The sequence below is a fragment of the Octopus sinensis genome, linkage group LG19 (genome assembly GCF_006345805.1).
Source record: "Octopus sinensis linkage group LG19, ASM634580v1, whole genome shotgun sequence".
Taxonomy (NCBI): Eukaryota; Metazoa; Mollusca; class Cephalopoda; order Octopoda; family Octopodidae; genus Octopus; species Octopus sinensis.
In genome coordinates, this window is record NC_043015.1 from 42,590,155 (window position 1) to 42,604,928 (window position 14,774).

Here is a 14,774-nt window from a genome sequence, read left to right on the forward strand (position 1 = left end):
ACACATAGCAGGAGTTGACCAGAGTGTAAAGAGTTTGTGTCTAGGCCTTTCAGATACGTCCACCATACACATTCTTTTGCCAAGTGGTTGCAGCGTTCACTACCACGTCATTCAGGTTTGCACTTTGCGTGCATAAGTTCTTTTTTTCTCCTAGTGTTTCAAGTCTAGGAAAATGCTGGTCCATGAAGGAATTTGACCAGCGTTCAACAATAAAATTTCTCAACATTTTTAATGTTGAGAAGAAAAATACACAATTTAATTATGGTTGAAACTGCCCCTAGGGGCCAATTCCTCCCTTGGAAAAGCCCTAGTAGTTGAGGTTGTTGTAGTAGTGGTGTTGTTGTTGGCAGTTATGGTAGACGGCAAAATGATGATGTTGTTGGTGGTGGTGGCAGAGTTGTCTGATTCAGTAGTTGACTGTGAAGCTGTCGTCTGCGTGTTTACAATTTTTTGTGTGTCGGTGGCGATGTTAGCGTTCATGCTCACACTTGCACCTGTGTTGCTTCTCCCCTTCTGTCAAGGAGACCAGCGTTCTTTTCAACGACGACTTCATGGCTTGAAGTCGCCATCGTCAAAATAAAAATGGCTAAAAAAAGCTGAAGACAGATATACAAAAACGGGAAAACCACCACACAGAGCAGGTTTCCCGTGCAAACAATTTGTACAACCAAATGAATTAGTTGTTGCATAAGGTTGTTTTCTATTTGTTTTGTGTTTTGCTTGTAACTGTTCTTGTTTTTTTATGTGCCAAAACGCACTTTGCGATTAAATGTTCTGGACTGCCACAGTTGTAGCATCTTGGCTTTTTCCTTTCTGCTACAACATATAGGCTTTGCCCATTTTCTAAGTGAATCCTATCAGGTAGGTTCTCGATAGAGGACCCATCAATCTGGATGGTAACCTCTATTGTTTTATCACCCCAATTGTCATTTTCGTACACGGCGATTTCTAATATATTTATCGTTTTTAAATGGTAAAATATCGTCGATGTTATCCATTTGGGTGTTATTTCTGTCGGGACATTTTTAATTCTAATTTTGCTCACTCTTTGTCCTTTGTAATATGGTACTATGATGATTTCATCATTTTGTAAAGTCTCCGTAGAGTGAGCTTTTGCCACTTCCTCCTTTTCAAGTCGTACTTGAAAAAGTTGACGAGAGACTGACCAGAGAGGAATGTGTTTGTTTGTAAGCCTTTCAAACGTGTCCACCACACGCATTCTTTTGCCATAGCTATCAGTGTTACGAAAACTGTTTTTCCTTCCCATTTAAAGGAAGGTGGCGGAACAATATTCACGATAGACTCGGCCGATAAGCGGGCCCATCCTACACGCAACAACTGCTGTTCGACGAAGGTCCACAGCTCTGAAATATCTGGACACTGCACGAGTGCGTGCAGAACGGTTTCGTCATTCTGACCGCATCTCGGGCAGGTCGGTCCGGTGGTTTTTGAACCGTGTCTGTAGCTCTTCTCTCGAACTGGTAGTGCGTCCCGATAGCATTGCCAAGCCTGGGATCTCTGGAAGTTATCCATAGGCCCCGGCCCGAAAGTTGTCCTGAAAAGGCGGGTTAGGAATTTCTCATCGACACCCAGGTTTGCCCCGAGTGTGTTGTCGGACCTCCCCTCCACTAGTCCTCTATAGAACGCTTTGATCGTTTGGAAGTTGCACAAATTTGATCCCGGACAGCAGAACTACTGTAGAGCTTGGTGACACTCTCGGTGCCAATTGCCCAGTTTCGGTCTCTTTTTGATCCATACTTGCAGTTCGGTCAGTAAGACAAGCTGTGGGAAGGCGCGCCTCACAAACGACGCTGACACCTGTTCACCGTTGTCGATGAAGTTCCAGAGATGCCGCAGTCTCAGCACATGCCTGCGCATCATTAGCCACGGCATGCCCAGTCCTCCATTTAACGGATGTTGACAGCAAATGGATCGCTTCACCATCGGAACGCCACCCTTCCACAGAAAGTGGAAGAATATGTGTTCTAGTTTCATGATGGTAGCATCGGAACAAGGCACGACAGTCAGGCGGTAATCGATGACGGATGCGATATACACATTAGCCACCTCCACCCGATCTTTTAGAGACAGCTTTCTCTCGGCCCATGTTTGGCTGAGAGCGACCACTCTACTCGCAATCTCGTCCCAGTTCTTATCCATTTGGCGGTCTGGACTGAACCAGACCCTGAGCAATTTAACCGGTCCGTCCGTTCAGCGTCCCACTACTGAGTTGCTGTTGGACGGTAAGGGCTTGCTTCTCCAGGTGCCGAGTAGCAAAAACACTGACTTCTTTGGGTTAATTTTCGCTCCCGTCACCGTTTCGTATTCTTTTAGTGTCTCGCCTAGCATCACGATGTGCTTTCCACTCGACACTATGATGGTGACATCGTCCGCATATGCCGTCACGCATCTGTTGTGGGTTTGGTGGTGTTGGTAGCAAAGGTTGTTTTCTATTTGTTTTGTGTTTTGCTTGTAACTGTTCTTGTTTTTTTATGTGCCAAAACGCACTTTGCGATTAAGTGGTCTGGGCTGCCACAGCTGTAACATCTTGGCTTTTTCCCTTCTGCTACCACATATAGGCTTTGCCCTTTCTCTAAAAGAATCTTATCAGGAAGTTTCTCTATAGAGGACCCATCAATCTGGATGCTGACTTCTATCGATTTACCACCCCAATTGTCGTTTTTGTATACGGCAATCTCTAATATGTTTATCGTTTTTAAATGGTAAAATATCGCTCCTGTTATCCATTTGTTAGGTATCTCCGGTGGTACATTTTTTATTTTAATTTTACTGATTCTTTTGGTTTCTGTAATAAGGAATCATTATTAGTTCATCATTTTGTAAATTTTCTGTCGAGTGGTCTTTTGCTTCTTCCTGATTATGGAAGTGGACCACCACTGTATTCGTCACCAACGAAGTAGCAGGTGTCGCTAGTGTTGCTGTGGTAGAGGCATGCTTGTGCTGCTATTGTCGGGTCTAGTACGCATGGTCGTTTTGCTGGTGAGTCTAATACGTTTTCTAGTTTTCTTTTTATGGCGTATAATGTTCTTTTTGTTTGGCGAAAGGTGATCAATGTCGTTTGCGTTGAAGCGGTTTGATGGTTTTGGTTTGTTTTTCTCTATACACATTTGGCTGTATGTGTTTGTGACGTATTTCTCCATGTAGTTTTTCCATATCGTAAGCCACATTAGCGGATTGAGTTCTACTTTTCCCCAATCTTTAAGTTGTGGCATGCTTCTGTGTTTCGTAGATAAACAGCCGGTTTTTCAGCACCTGTTCTTCTTGTAGCACGACCCTCCATGGGTCTTGACTTGAAGTGGAGAGAGAAGGTGTACGTTTCAAAACTCTTTCGGCCTGATGTTTTATGTTGATATAAGTGTCAGTGCCTTCTAGTATGCATTTTGCTTCCTCGACGTTGTTTGTGGTAAACCACATTTCGTTGGTGTATATGAGTGTTTTGTCTACGCATGACCCGAAGGTGAAGTTGTCTGTCGCTTGACAGCGCATTCGTCTGCATTTCATGAGTCTGTTACGTATGCTTCTTAGTACATAACTTTTACCGGAGTTACTCGCCCCTGTCAAATGCAACCCGTTAATTTTTGGGTTGATCTTATGACAAACTTCGAACGTATGCCTGCCGAAATCGTCTGCATCTTTATTGTGGTGTTTCAGCCATCATTCGTATATGTCCAACGATGTTTGTACACTGTGGTAGTTATTTGTATTGTAAGAGAAGAACTGCTTTTTATCTCTAATCTGTTCCCATATGGGAGTACTTAGAGTCTCGATGTTGGTTTCCGTAGCAGCTGCATTAATGATTATCGTTATATTTGGTGTATTTCTATAAATGTTGCTCCAGTTATTTCTGTAAGTTGTTTTCGGTGTGTTTTTACAAAATCTTATAATGTCACCCATGTCTGTTGGATTACACTTTTTCATGATTTTTTCACAAAGTCATACTTGTTCCCTCTGACTGTGTTCGTTTTGCTGATGGACTCGTTATCAGAGTTTTCAGCTGAGGGTAAGTCTTCTGTGTTTATATCTTTGCACGTTAGCTGTTTAAGCATTGTTTTTTGTTGGTCTGTTTCAAGTTTATCCGCGCATACTACCCATCTGATTTCTTTGTTGTTATTTAGGTATTTGCAAAATCCGTGCGGCGTAAATATTTTCATAGTTTATGGACTCTTCTATTTTCATTATGTTTTGCTTGTAACTGTTCTTGTTTTTTTATGTGCCAAAACGCACTTTGCGATTAAGTGGTCTGGGCTGCCACAGCTGTAACATCGTGGTTTTTTACCTTCTGCTACAACATATAGGCTTTGCCCATTCTCTAAAAGAATCTTATCAGGTAGTTTCTCGATAGAGGACCCATCGATTTGAAGGGTCACCTCTATCGATTTACCACTCCAATTGTCATTTTTGAACACGGCGATTTCTAAAATATTTATTGTTTTTAGGTGATAACATATCGCCGATGTTATCCATTTGGGTGGTATATCTGTTGGGACATTTTTAATTCTAATTTTGCTCACTCTTTGTCCTTTGTAATACTGAATCATGATGATTTCATCACTTTGTAAAGTCTCTGTAGAGTGAGCTTTTGCCACTTCCTGGTTAGGGAAGTGGACCACCACTGTATTAAACTGGGGACCCCAGTATAATTTTATATATAATCGTGTGTTTGCTTTTGTTTCATTGTGTTGTGGTGTATGCAATACCAGATCCTGTCCTGAGGTTGTGAAGAGTGCTCTCGTTTCTATTAACTCTTCATTTGTGAACTTTATAATTTCTTTTTTCTGACGCAGGGTGTCAGCGAAATTCAGTTCTACTCTGGCAGTTGTTGTTACCGCAGCAAAATTAGTGTTAGTTGGTGTAGTGTTGGTAGCATTTCCAAGGAACGTTAATTTTGTTTTATTAATATTCACCAGTAATAGGTGAGATATTAAAATCTTGTGAAATAGCAGGCATATTTATATCAATATCACTGATGTTGTTGTTGTGGCAGTGGAGGTGGTAGTTTTGGTGGTGTTGGTGATGACAGGGCTATCAAGAGTTGTGGAAATATCTTTGTGGTCGACAGCAATTTCTTTTTCAAACCTTGTTTTCGACTTTACATTATCAAGCAATTCGTCTCTTCTTCTTTCTGTCATTCCTAGGCTGGGAAAATCTTCGTCAGAGAATAGTGTTGACCACTGCTCAACAATCAAATTTCTCGACATTTTTAATATCGAGAAATAAAGTTTAATATTAAAAAAGTGATGAAAATGCCCCTAGGGTCGAATTCCACACTGAAAATACCCGTAAAAATACGGGTTTGGTGGTATTGGTAGCAAAGGTTGTTTTCTATTTGTTTTGTGTTTTGCTTGTAACTGTTCTTGTTTTTTTATGTGCCAAAACGCACTTTGCGATTAAAAGTTCTGGGCTTCCACAGTTGTAGCATCTTGGCTTTTTGCCTTCTGCTACCACATATAGTCTTTGCCCATTCTCTAAAAGAATCTTATCAGGAAGTTTCTCTATAGAGGACCCATCAATCTGGATGCTGACTTCTATCGATTTACCACCCCAATTGTCGTTTTTGTATACGGCAATCTCTAATATGTTTATCGTTTTCAAATGGTAACATATCGCTCCTGTTATCCATTTGTTAGGTATCTCAGGTGGTACATTTTTTATTTTAATTTTACTGACTCTTTGGTTTCTGTAATAAGGAATCATTATTAGTTCATCGTTTTGTAAATTTTCTGTTGAGTGGGCTTTTGCTTCTTCCTGATTATGGAAGTGGACCACCACTGTATTAAACTGGGGACCCCAGTTTATGGACTCTTCTATTTTCATTATGTTTTGCTTGTAACTGTTCTGGTTTATTTATGTGCCAAAACGCGATTAAGTGGTCTGGGCTGCCACGGCTGTAACATCGTGGTTTTTTTACCTTCTGCTACAACATATAGGCTTTGCCCATTTTCAAAGTATATGATAATGAGCAAGTTCTCGATAGAGGACCCATCGATTTGAAGGGTCACCTTTATCGATTTACCACTCCAATTATCGTTTTTAACAATGGCGATTTCCAATATGTTTATTGTGTTTAGGTGATAACATATCGCCGATGTTATCCATTTGGGTGGTATATCTGTTGGGACATTTTTAATTCTAATTTTGCTCACTCTTTGTCCTTTGTAATACTGAATCATGATGATTTCATCACTTTGTAAAGTCTCTGTAGAGTGAGCTTTTGCCACTTCCTGGTTAGGGAAGTGGACCACCACTGTATTAAACTGGGGACCCCAGTATAATTTTATATATAATCGTGTGTTTGCTTTTGTTTCATTGTGTTGTGGTGTATGCAATACCAGATCCTGTCCTGAGGTTGTGAAGAGTGCTCTCGTTTCTATTAACTCTTCATTTGTGAACTTTATAATTTCTTTTTTCTGACGCAGGGTGTCAGCGAAATTCAGTTCTATTCTGGCAGTTGTTGTTACCGCAGCAAAATTAGTGTTAGTTGGTGTAGTGTTGGTAGCATTTCCAGGGAACGTTAATTTTGTTTTATTAATATTCACCAGTAATAGGTGAGATATTAAAATCTTGTGAAATAGCAGGCACATTTATATCAATATCACTGATGTTGTTGTTGTGGCAGTGGAGGTGGTAGTTTTGGTGGTGTTGGTGATGACAGGGCTATCAAGAGTTGTGGAAATATCTTTGTGGTCGACAGCAATTTCTTTTTCAAACCTTGTTTTCGACTTTACGTTATCCGGCAATTCATGTCTTCTTCTTTCTGTCATTCCTAGGCTGGGAAAATCTTCGTCAGAGAATAGTGTTGACCACTGCTCAACAATCAAATTTCTCGACATTTTTAATATCGAGAAATAAAGTTTAATATTAAAAAAGTGATGAAAATGCCCCTAGGGTCGAATTCCACACTGAAAATACCCGTAAAAATACGGGTTTGGTGGTATTGGTAGCAAAGGTTGTTTTCTATTTGTTTTGTGTTTTGCTTGTAACTGTTCTTGTTTTTTTATGTGCCAAAACGCACTTTGCGATTAAAAGTTCTGGGCTTCCACAGTTGTAGCATCTTGGCTTTTTGCCTTCTGCTACCACATATAGGCTTTGCCCATTCTCTAAAAGAATCTTATCAGGAAGTTTCTCTATAGAGGACCCATCAATCTGGATGCTGACTTCTATCGATTTACCACCCCAATTGTCGTTTTTGTATACGGCAATCTCTAATATGTTTATCGTTTTCAAATGGTAACATATCGCTCCTGTTATCCATTTGTTAGGTATCTCAGGTGGTACATTTTTTATTTTAATTTTACTGACTCTTTGGTTTCTGTAATAAGGAATCATTATTAGTTCATCGTTTTGTAAATTTTCTGTTGAGTGGGCTTTTGCTTCTTCCTGATTATGGAAGTGGACCACCACTGTATTAAACTGGGGACCCCAGTTTATGGACTCTTCTATTTTCATTATGTTTTGCTTGTAACTGTTCTGGTTTTATTATGTGTCAAAACGCACTTTGCGATTAAGTGGTCTGGGCTGCCACAGCTGTAACATCGTGGTTTTTTTACCTTCTGCTACAACATATAGGCTTTGCCCATTTTCCAAGTATATGATATTGGGTAAGTTCTCGATAGAGGACCCATCGATTTGAAGGGTCACCTCTATCGATTTACCACTCCAATTATCGTTTTTAACAATGGCGATTTCCAATATGTTTATTGTTTTTAGGTGATAACATATCGCCGATGTTATCCATTTGGGTGGTATATCTATTGGGACATTTTTAATTCTAATTTTGCTCACTCTTTGTCCTTTGTAATACGGAATCATGATGATTTCATCATTTTGTAAAGTCCCTGTAGAGTGAGCTTTTGCCACTTCCTGGTTAGGGAAGTGGACCACCACTGTATTAAACTGGGAACCCCAGTATAATTTTATATATAATCGTTGTTTTTCCTTTTGCTTCCTTAATGTGTTGTGGTGTATGCAATACCAGATCCTGTCCTGAGGTTGTGAAGAGTGATCTTGTTTCTATTAACTCTTCATTTGTGAACTGTATAATTTCTTTTTTCTGATGCAGGGTGTCAGCGAAATTAACAGAAGGTCTCTTCTAACTGTTGTTGTTACCGCAGCAAAATATTAGTGTTAGTTGGTGTAGTGTTGGTAGCATTTCCAGGGAACGTTAATTTTGTTTTATTAATATTCACCAGTAATAGGTGAGATATTCAAATCTTGCGAAATAGCAGGCACATTTATATCAATATCACTGATGTTGTTGTTGTTGTTAATGATTGTTGTGGCAGTGGAGGTGGTAGTTTTGGTGGTGTTGGTGATGACAGGGCTATCAAGAGTTGTGGAAATATCTTTGTGGTCGACAGCAATTTCTTTTTCAAACCTTGTTTTCAACTTTACGTTATCCAGCAATTCATGTCTTCTTCTTTCTGTCATTCCTAGGCTGGGAAAATCTTCGTCAGAGAATAGTGTTGACCACTGCTCAACAATCAAATTTCTCGACATTTTTAATATCGAGAAATAAAATTTAATATTAAAAAGGTGAAGAAAATGCCCCTAGGGTCGAATTCCACACTTAGAAATACCCAAACAAAAGTTGGGCGCTTCAAAACTTCGAAAGCAAAAAAATGTAAACAAAAAGCCACATGTTGTGGTGTGTGCAGTATCAGATTTTGTCCAGAAGTTGTGAAGAGTGACCGCTTATACATTAGACGAAACATGTAAAAAATAGGGAGAAGCAAAAATTTTGATATGAAAACTGGGCTGAAATTGCCCCTAGGGGCAAATTCCCCCTTGGAAAACACACCCAGACGAAAGCTGGGTTTCTTACACACGTCGTGTGCGAAAATTTGAAACAAAACTTTTACAATAAACAATAAAACAGGCGATTTCTATCGATTTACCACCCCAATTGTCGTTTTTGTATACGGCAATCTCTAAAATATTTATAGTTTTCAAATGGTAACAGATCGCTCAGGTATCTCAGGTGGTACATTTTTAATGCTAATTTTACTCACTCTCTGGCCTTTGTGATATGGGATCATGATGATTTCATCATTTTGCAAAGACTCCGTAGAGTGAGCTTTTGCCACTTCCTGGTTAGGGAAGTGGACCACCACTGTATTAAACTGGGGACCCCAGTGTAATTTTATATATAATCGTTTTGTTTTCTATTGCTTCCTTAATCTGTTGTGGTGTATCTAATACCAGATCCTGTCCTGAGGTTGTGAAGAGTGCTCTCGTTTCTATTAACTCTTCATTTGTGAACTTTATAATTTCTTTTTTCTGATGCAGGGTGTCAGCGAAATTTACTGTTATATTCTGGCAGTTTTTACAGAGTTCGTTCAACTGAATTTTCATATTTTCAGCCAGTTCTTCAATCCTTCGGGTTATTGTATTACGCGACAACCTAACACATTTTATAGCTTTCTCTTTCTCTGACCCAGAAATTCAATCGCCGAGCTGATTCATTTGTTGATAAAGCCTCCTTCCGAAAAAGGTTTCGTGCAATCTTTTCAGCAATGACAAAACTTACTTTATCATCTATTTTCCCAAAAATATTCTGTTGCGAGACTAAATTCCTTGGATGAACAAAATTTGAAATTTATTGTGGAAAAGAAACTACTGTAATTTGCTCATCAGTATAAGAAGGTGTCCATATCAAAAGTTGTGCCTGAGTAAATTTGAAATTAAATCACCTTAAATGCCAGTTTTATAGAATTATTCATTCATCCACCGAGAATCGGTCTTCAAGCACAAAATCTAATGAAATTCTTAGGCGGTGATTTTCCCCATTGATTGAGCGATGTGATTGGCTGCTGGCTTGACTTTACAGTTTTCAGCCACGGAAAATTGGTATTCGTCCACAACATGGTCAGCAGCTGACTCAGCATGCTTAAAACTATCTCTGTCGCAGATAAATCACGTCTCATAATGACGTATGGAGAAGACCTGCGTGTAGCACACTTCCTTGACATAAAGGGGATACTTTAATGTGATTTTTTGTAATTTGTTTTGCAGATACCCATAAATTGAAGACCGACTAGCGGGCCATATTCTAAGGCTTCGTGGGCTGGATCCAGCCCGGACGTTGGGCAGCACTGGTATAAAGCATGTTGTGTATTTTTACTAGTAAAAGGACCACGACCAGATGGAGTTTGATCTTCCAATCCATTGCTCTCTGAGGGGCCCCTGTTGGGTGCAGGAGATCCAGCATTTTGGACATGGAGGTCAGGTCCTCCTATTGATGCTGTTATTTGCGTTGGTATTAGTTATCATTATTGCAAAGAATGAGAAGGATTTTGTACAGGCTTTTCACCTTGAGGATGTTTTGAGATTTTCATGTTAAGAGTCACCCCAAATATAATGCCATCTCTAACATGGTTACCAGCCAAGATTTGAGGGATGCCAAGTTCCACCTGTGTAACTTTTCACAGGACTCCCACAGATGCTGACGTTACACTGGCCTCTGTAGAGCATGTGTAGCACCAATTCCCTGAGCTGTTCATATGGACAGCCAAATGCAGAAGGACATTATTTGATGTGTCCTTTCTCTATTGATGCTAGGTGCAATTTGAAAGTGATGTAACTGCTCTTTCATGCCAAATAAGTTCTCAGAGAATCTATTGATGACGTCTAATCTTCTTTGGTTAATGTTCATACCGATATTCATATGCTGAGCTTATCTACGAAAGAACAATCATCATCATTGCATTTCGGAAAAAATGATTTGATAAGTTGCCATTTTGTCTTAGTTTATAGTTTCCATTGTGATAACAGGATCTATCGTATTTGAAGTCGAATCTTCGGCCTAGAAACTTTGGATAATATGAATCGAAGTTATATTTTCCCCTAACCATATAGTTTGATTGTGGTAACAAGATCTACCATATTCAAAGTCAAATCTCCTGTTTGGACACTCTGGATAAGAAGAGTCAAAATATCATACTTATGCCTATATAGATATATAATAGACTATTTATGTTAAAGCAATGGGCATATTTGTATGAATATGCTGTAAGTTTTGAAGTTTTTACAGTTTGTTCAACTGAATTTTCGTATTTTCAGCCAGTTCTTCAATCCTTCGGGTTATTGTATTACGCGACAACCTAACACATTTTATAGCTTTCTATTTCTCTGGGCACAGAATTTCAATCGCCGAGCTGATACATTTGTTGATAAAGCCTCCTTCCGAAAAAGGTTTCATGTTTTGTGCAATCTTTTCAGCAATGACAAAACTTACTTTATCATCTATTTTCCCAAAAATATTCTGTTGCGAGACTAAATTCCTTTGAAGTAAAAATACTTGATCTCCTTCATAACGATTATGGGTCGAAGTGTGCTTTAACGTGTAATGCCGTTTCACATTTTCAACTTTTGGAACTGCGACTGTTTCACCACAGATCAGACAGAGACATTTTGCATTTGATTCCACAAAGAAATATAAATTTGTCCATGCCTTCTTTGGTTAATGTTCATACCGATATTCATATGCTGAGCTTATATCTACGAAAGAACATTACCTCTCAGGAACAATTATCATCATTGCAATTCGGAAAAAATGATTTGATAGGTTGCCATTTTGTCTTAGTTTATAGTTTCCATGGTGATAACAGGATCTATCGTATTTGAAGACACTTTGGATAATATGAATCAAAGTTATACTTTCCCCTAACCATATAGTTCGATTGTGGTAACAAGATCTACCATATTCAAAGTCAAATCTCCTGTTTGGACACTCTGGATAAGAAGAGTCAAAATATCATACTTATGCCTATATAGATATATAATAGACTATTTATGTTAAAGCAATGGGCATGCTTGTATGAATATGCCACACCTACTTTGTTTCCTTAGATGGTGCCAATTTTGTTCCATTTCCCAAGCATCACAGTAAATTTTTTCTTTTCATTTCCAATTCTTATTTTAACTGATTTTTCATTAACATGTGTCACTGTTGTGTCATACGGCAAATCACACGTGAACGGGGTTCGTTCTGCATTTCTTTGATAATAAGATTCTGAAAGTTTGTCAAATTTTCTTCGTAACCTTCAGGAAGTCTTTGCACAATTGTTGTTCTATGTTGTACACTTAAGTCATAATGGTTCATAAAATGATAGCACCTGTTCAACGAAGCTTTAAAGCCCACACTATCAGCTCCACATTTGGTCTTAAATAACTGACCAGCACTTAATCTTATCTCGGTGGTGCTTACACCAAAACCCTCATTGTGTTCGCCACATATCCAGTGATAAAGTTCAATCTCTAACTCGGGGTATTTTGAGGATGTACCCTTATTGGCATGTTTATTACTAGGCACAGTTTAAAGTTTGTCCTACTGTTTATGTCAATTTCCAGCACTGGCTTCGTTAATGTTAAAATGCCTTCAGGCAGCTCTATTATTGCTGTGTTCAAATGCATATTCAACAATAATTAAATTCTACGTCAAATTAAACGATTCATAAGTTCTGCTTATATTGACCACATATTTTTTTTCCCCCTTTGGAAATTTATAATCACAAGATTCCATTATAATCTGAAAAACGTTTCAAAAATTTTGGGGGAATATTTTCGAAGAACTTTTTAAAAATTTGGGGGGGTAAAATTTTCAAAAAAATTTTCTAAAATTTTGGGGAAAATTTTCGAAAAACTTTTCAAAACTATTTGGGGGAAAATTTTCAAAAAATTTATAATCGCAACAGATTCCATTATAATCTGAACCTACACTATATCTGCACCATCTGAAGTGTACTTGTAGAAAGTTTCATTAAGAAATATCCGCGTTTCCGAGAGTTATGAGGAAAGAAATTCGTTGGAGCACGTGTGTGTAGATATGCCTCAGCTAACTCTGACCAGTCACTGTATATCGAGATATACATACACCAATGCGCTCCACCAAATTTGTTTTGTCATAACTTCCACCGAAATGGATATTTTTCAATGAAATTTCCAACAATGTTGTACACACTGACCATTCTGAGAATCTTTAGTCCACATATACTGATTTGCTCTTATTTTTTTTTTTTGTCTTTTCCTTGTTTATTAATGTTCTTAGCCCCTTCTTTGTTCATTAATTCTTCTCACATGATCTCTGTACTAATTACTCATCCTTTAATCATACTTTTATTTACTTCTTGTATATTTACTTCCCGGTATAAGCAAAAAAAAAACAATGTCTGGAAGATGCACAATGTAAGAGTGCACTTTTGATGCAGATCTGATGAAGTGCCACTCTGTCTAAAACTGCAAATGTTACATAAAGTTTTGTGTAAACTGCTGTTACAAGCAGAATTGGTGCAGAAACAATTGTAATGAATCATTAAAGATGTGTTAAAATATTTTCTTTGTTTTCTTATTTTTTTTGGATTATAATTCACTCTTCACTTCACCCACACAACAGTTTTACCATTGTGAAACCAGGATTTTCTACTCTTGAAGAATGTTAGTATTAGTCTGGAATCCAAGATTGTTGATAACCCAGAACTTCAGTTGAGTACTGCATTGGAAATACCCTGCCAGGAACTAAGATAGATATATATATATACATACATACACATATATACATGTACATACATATACATACATATATATATATATATACATACATATATATATACATACATAGATACACTATTAAAATCAAACTGCACTCTTCAAAACTTGCACTAAGAATAAGTACAAGGTAAAAATTTTTAAAAAACTATTATTTATGGGATAACCCAATATTTATGAGTCAGTGGGTTAAGCGTTTCCATTGAGGCAAGTTTTTGCAGATTCCTGCCATTTTCAGGAGAACTGATATATAGCGGAGCCCATGCCGATCCAAGCTGAATTATCAAAATGGACAAACAACCACCACCAACAGAAATTGTAATGTTTCTTGCTTTGATTCACTGTACCACTTTACAAAAGAATAAAGTCCTAATATTATTTTGATTTTTCCAGTTTCAGCTCATGAGCTGTGGCCATGCTGGGGCACCGCCATTAAAAAATCTGCCCCATATCTAAAATGATTCGTTATCAGCTCTTACTAGAAAAAAAATTTGTCTTTGTGGCATTTTTATCAAAAAAAATTTTTGGAAAGGATGCAACAGCTCATGTTGCTTCCCCTGCAAAGACTTTGTTTTTTGTTGTTTCTTTGTGGCATTTTATCAGAAAAAATGTTGGAAAGGATGCAACAGGTCGTGTTGCTTTCCTTGCAAAGACTTTGTTTTTTGTTGTTTCTTTGTGGCATTTTATCGGAAAAAATGTTGGAAAGGACGTAACAGGTCGTGTTGCTTCCCTTGCAAAGACTTTGTTTTTGGTGTTTCTTTGTGGCATTTTTATAAAAAAAATGTCCGAAGGGATGCAACAGCTCATGTTGCTTCCCTTGCAAAGACTTTTTTGTTGTCTGCCGCTGCTTGCTCGTCTCATGCTAATTCTGACGATAAAAGTCTGAAGCCTACGATGTCATGTAGTTAATACCAATTTTACAGAACAATCTTATGAAAAATCTATATATATAAAACTCTAGTTGTGTGAGTGTCTGTCCCCTTCGATTTAGATTCCTAACTACTCCCACGGAGTTGGTGTCCATGGTCACACCTGCACCTGTTTGCTTCTCCCCCTTTTTCCCTCCCTCGTGAAGCTGTGGGGAAGGGAGTGTAAGGAAATCAACGTCGTAAAGCGTTGTCAAGGAGACCAGCGTTCTTTTAGAACAACGACTTCATGGCTTGAAGACACCAAAACAGAAATGGCTAAGAAAACCCGAATTGGCATCTATA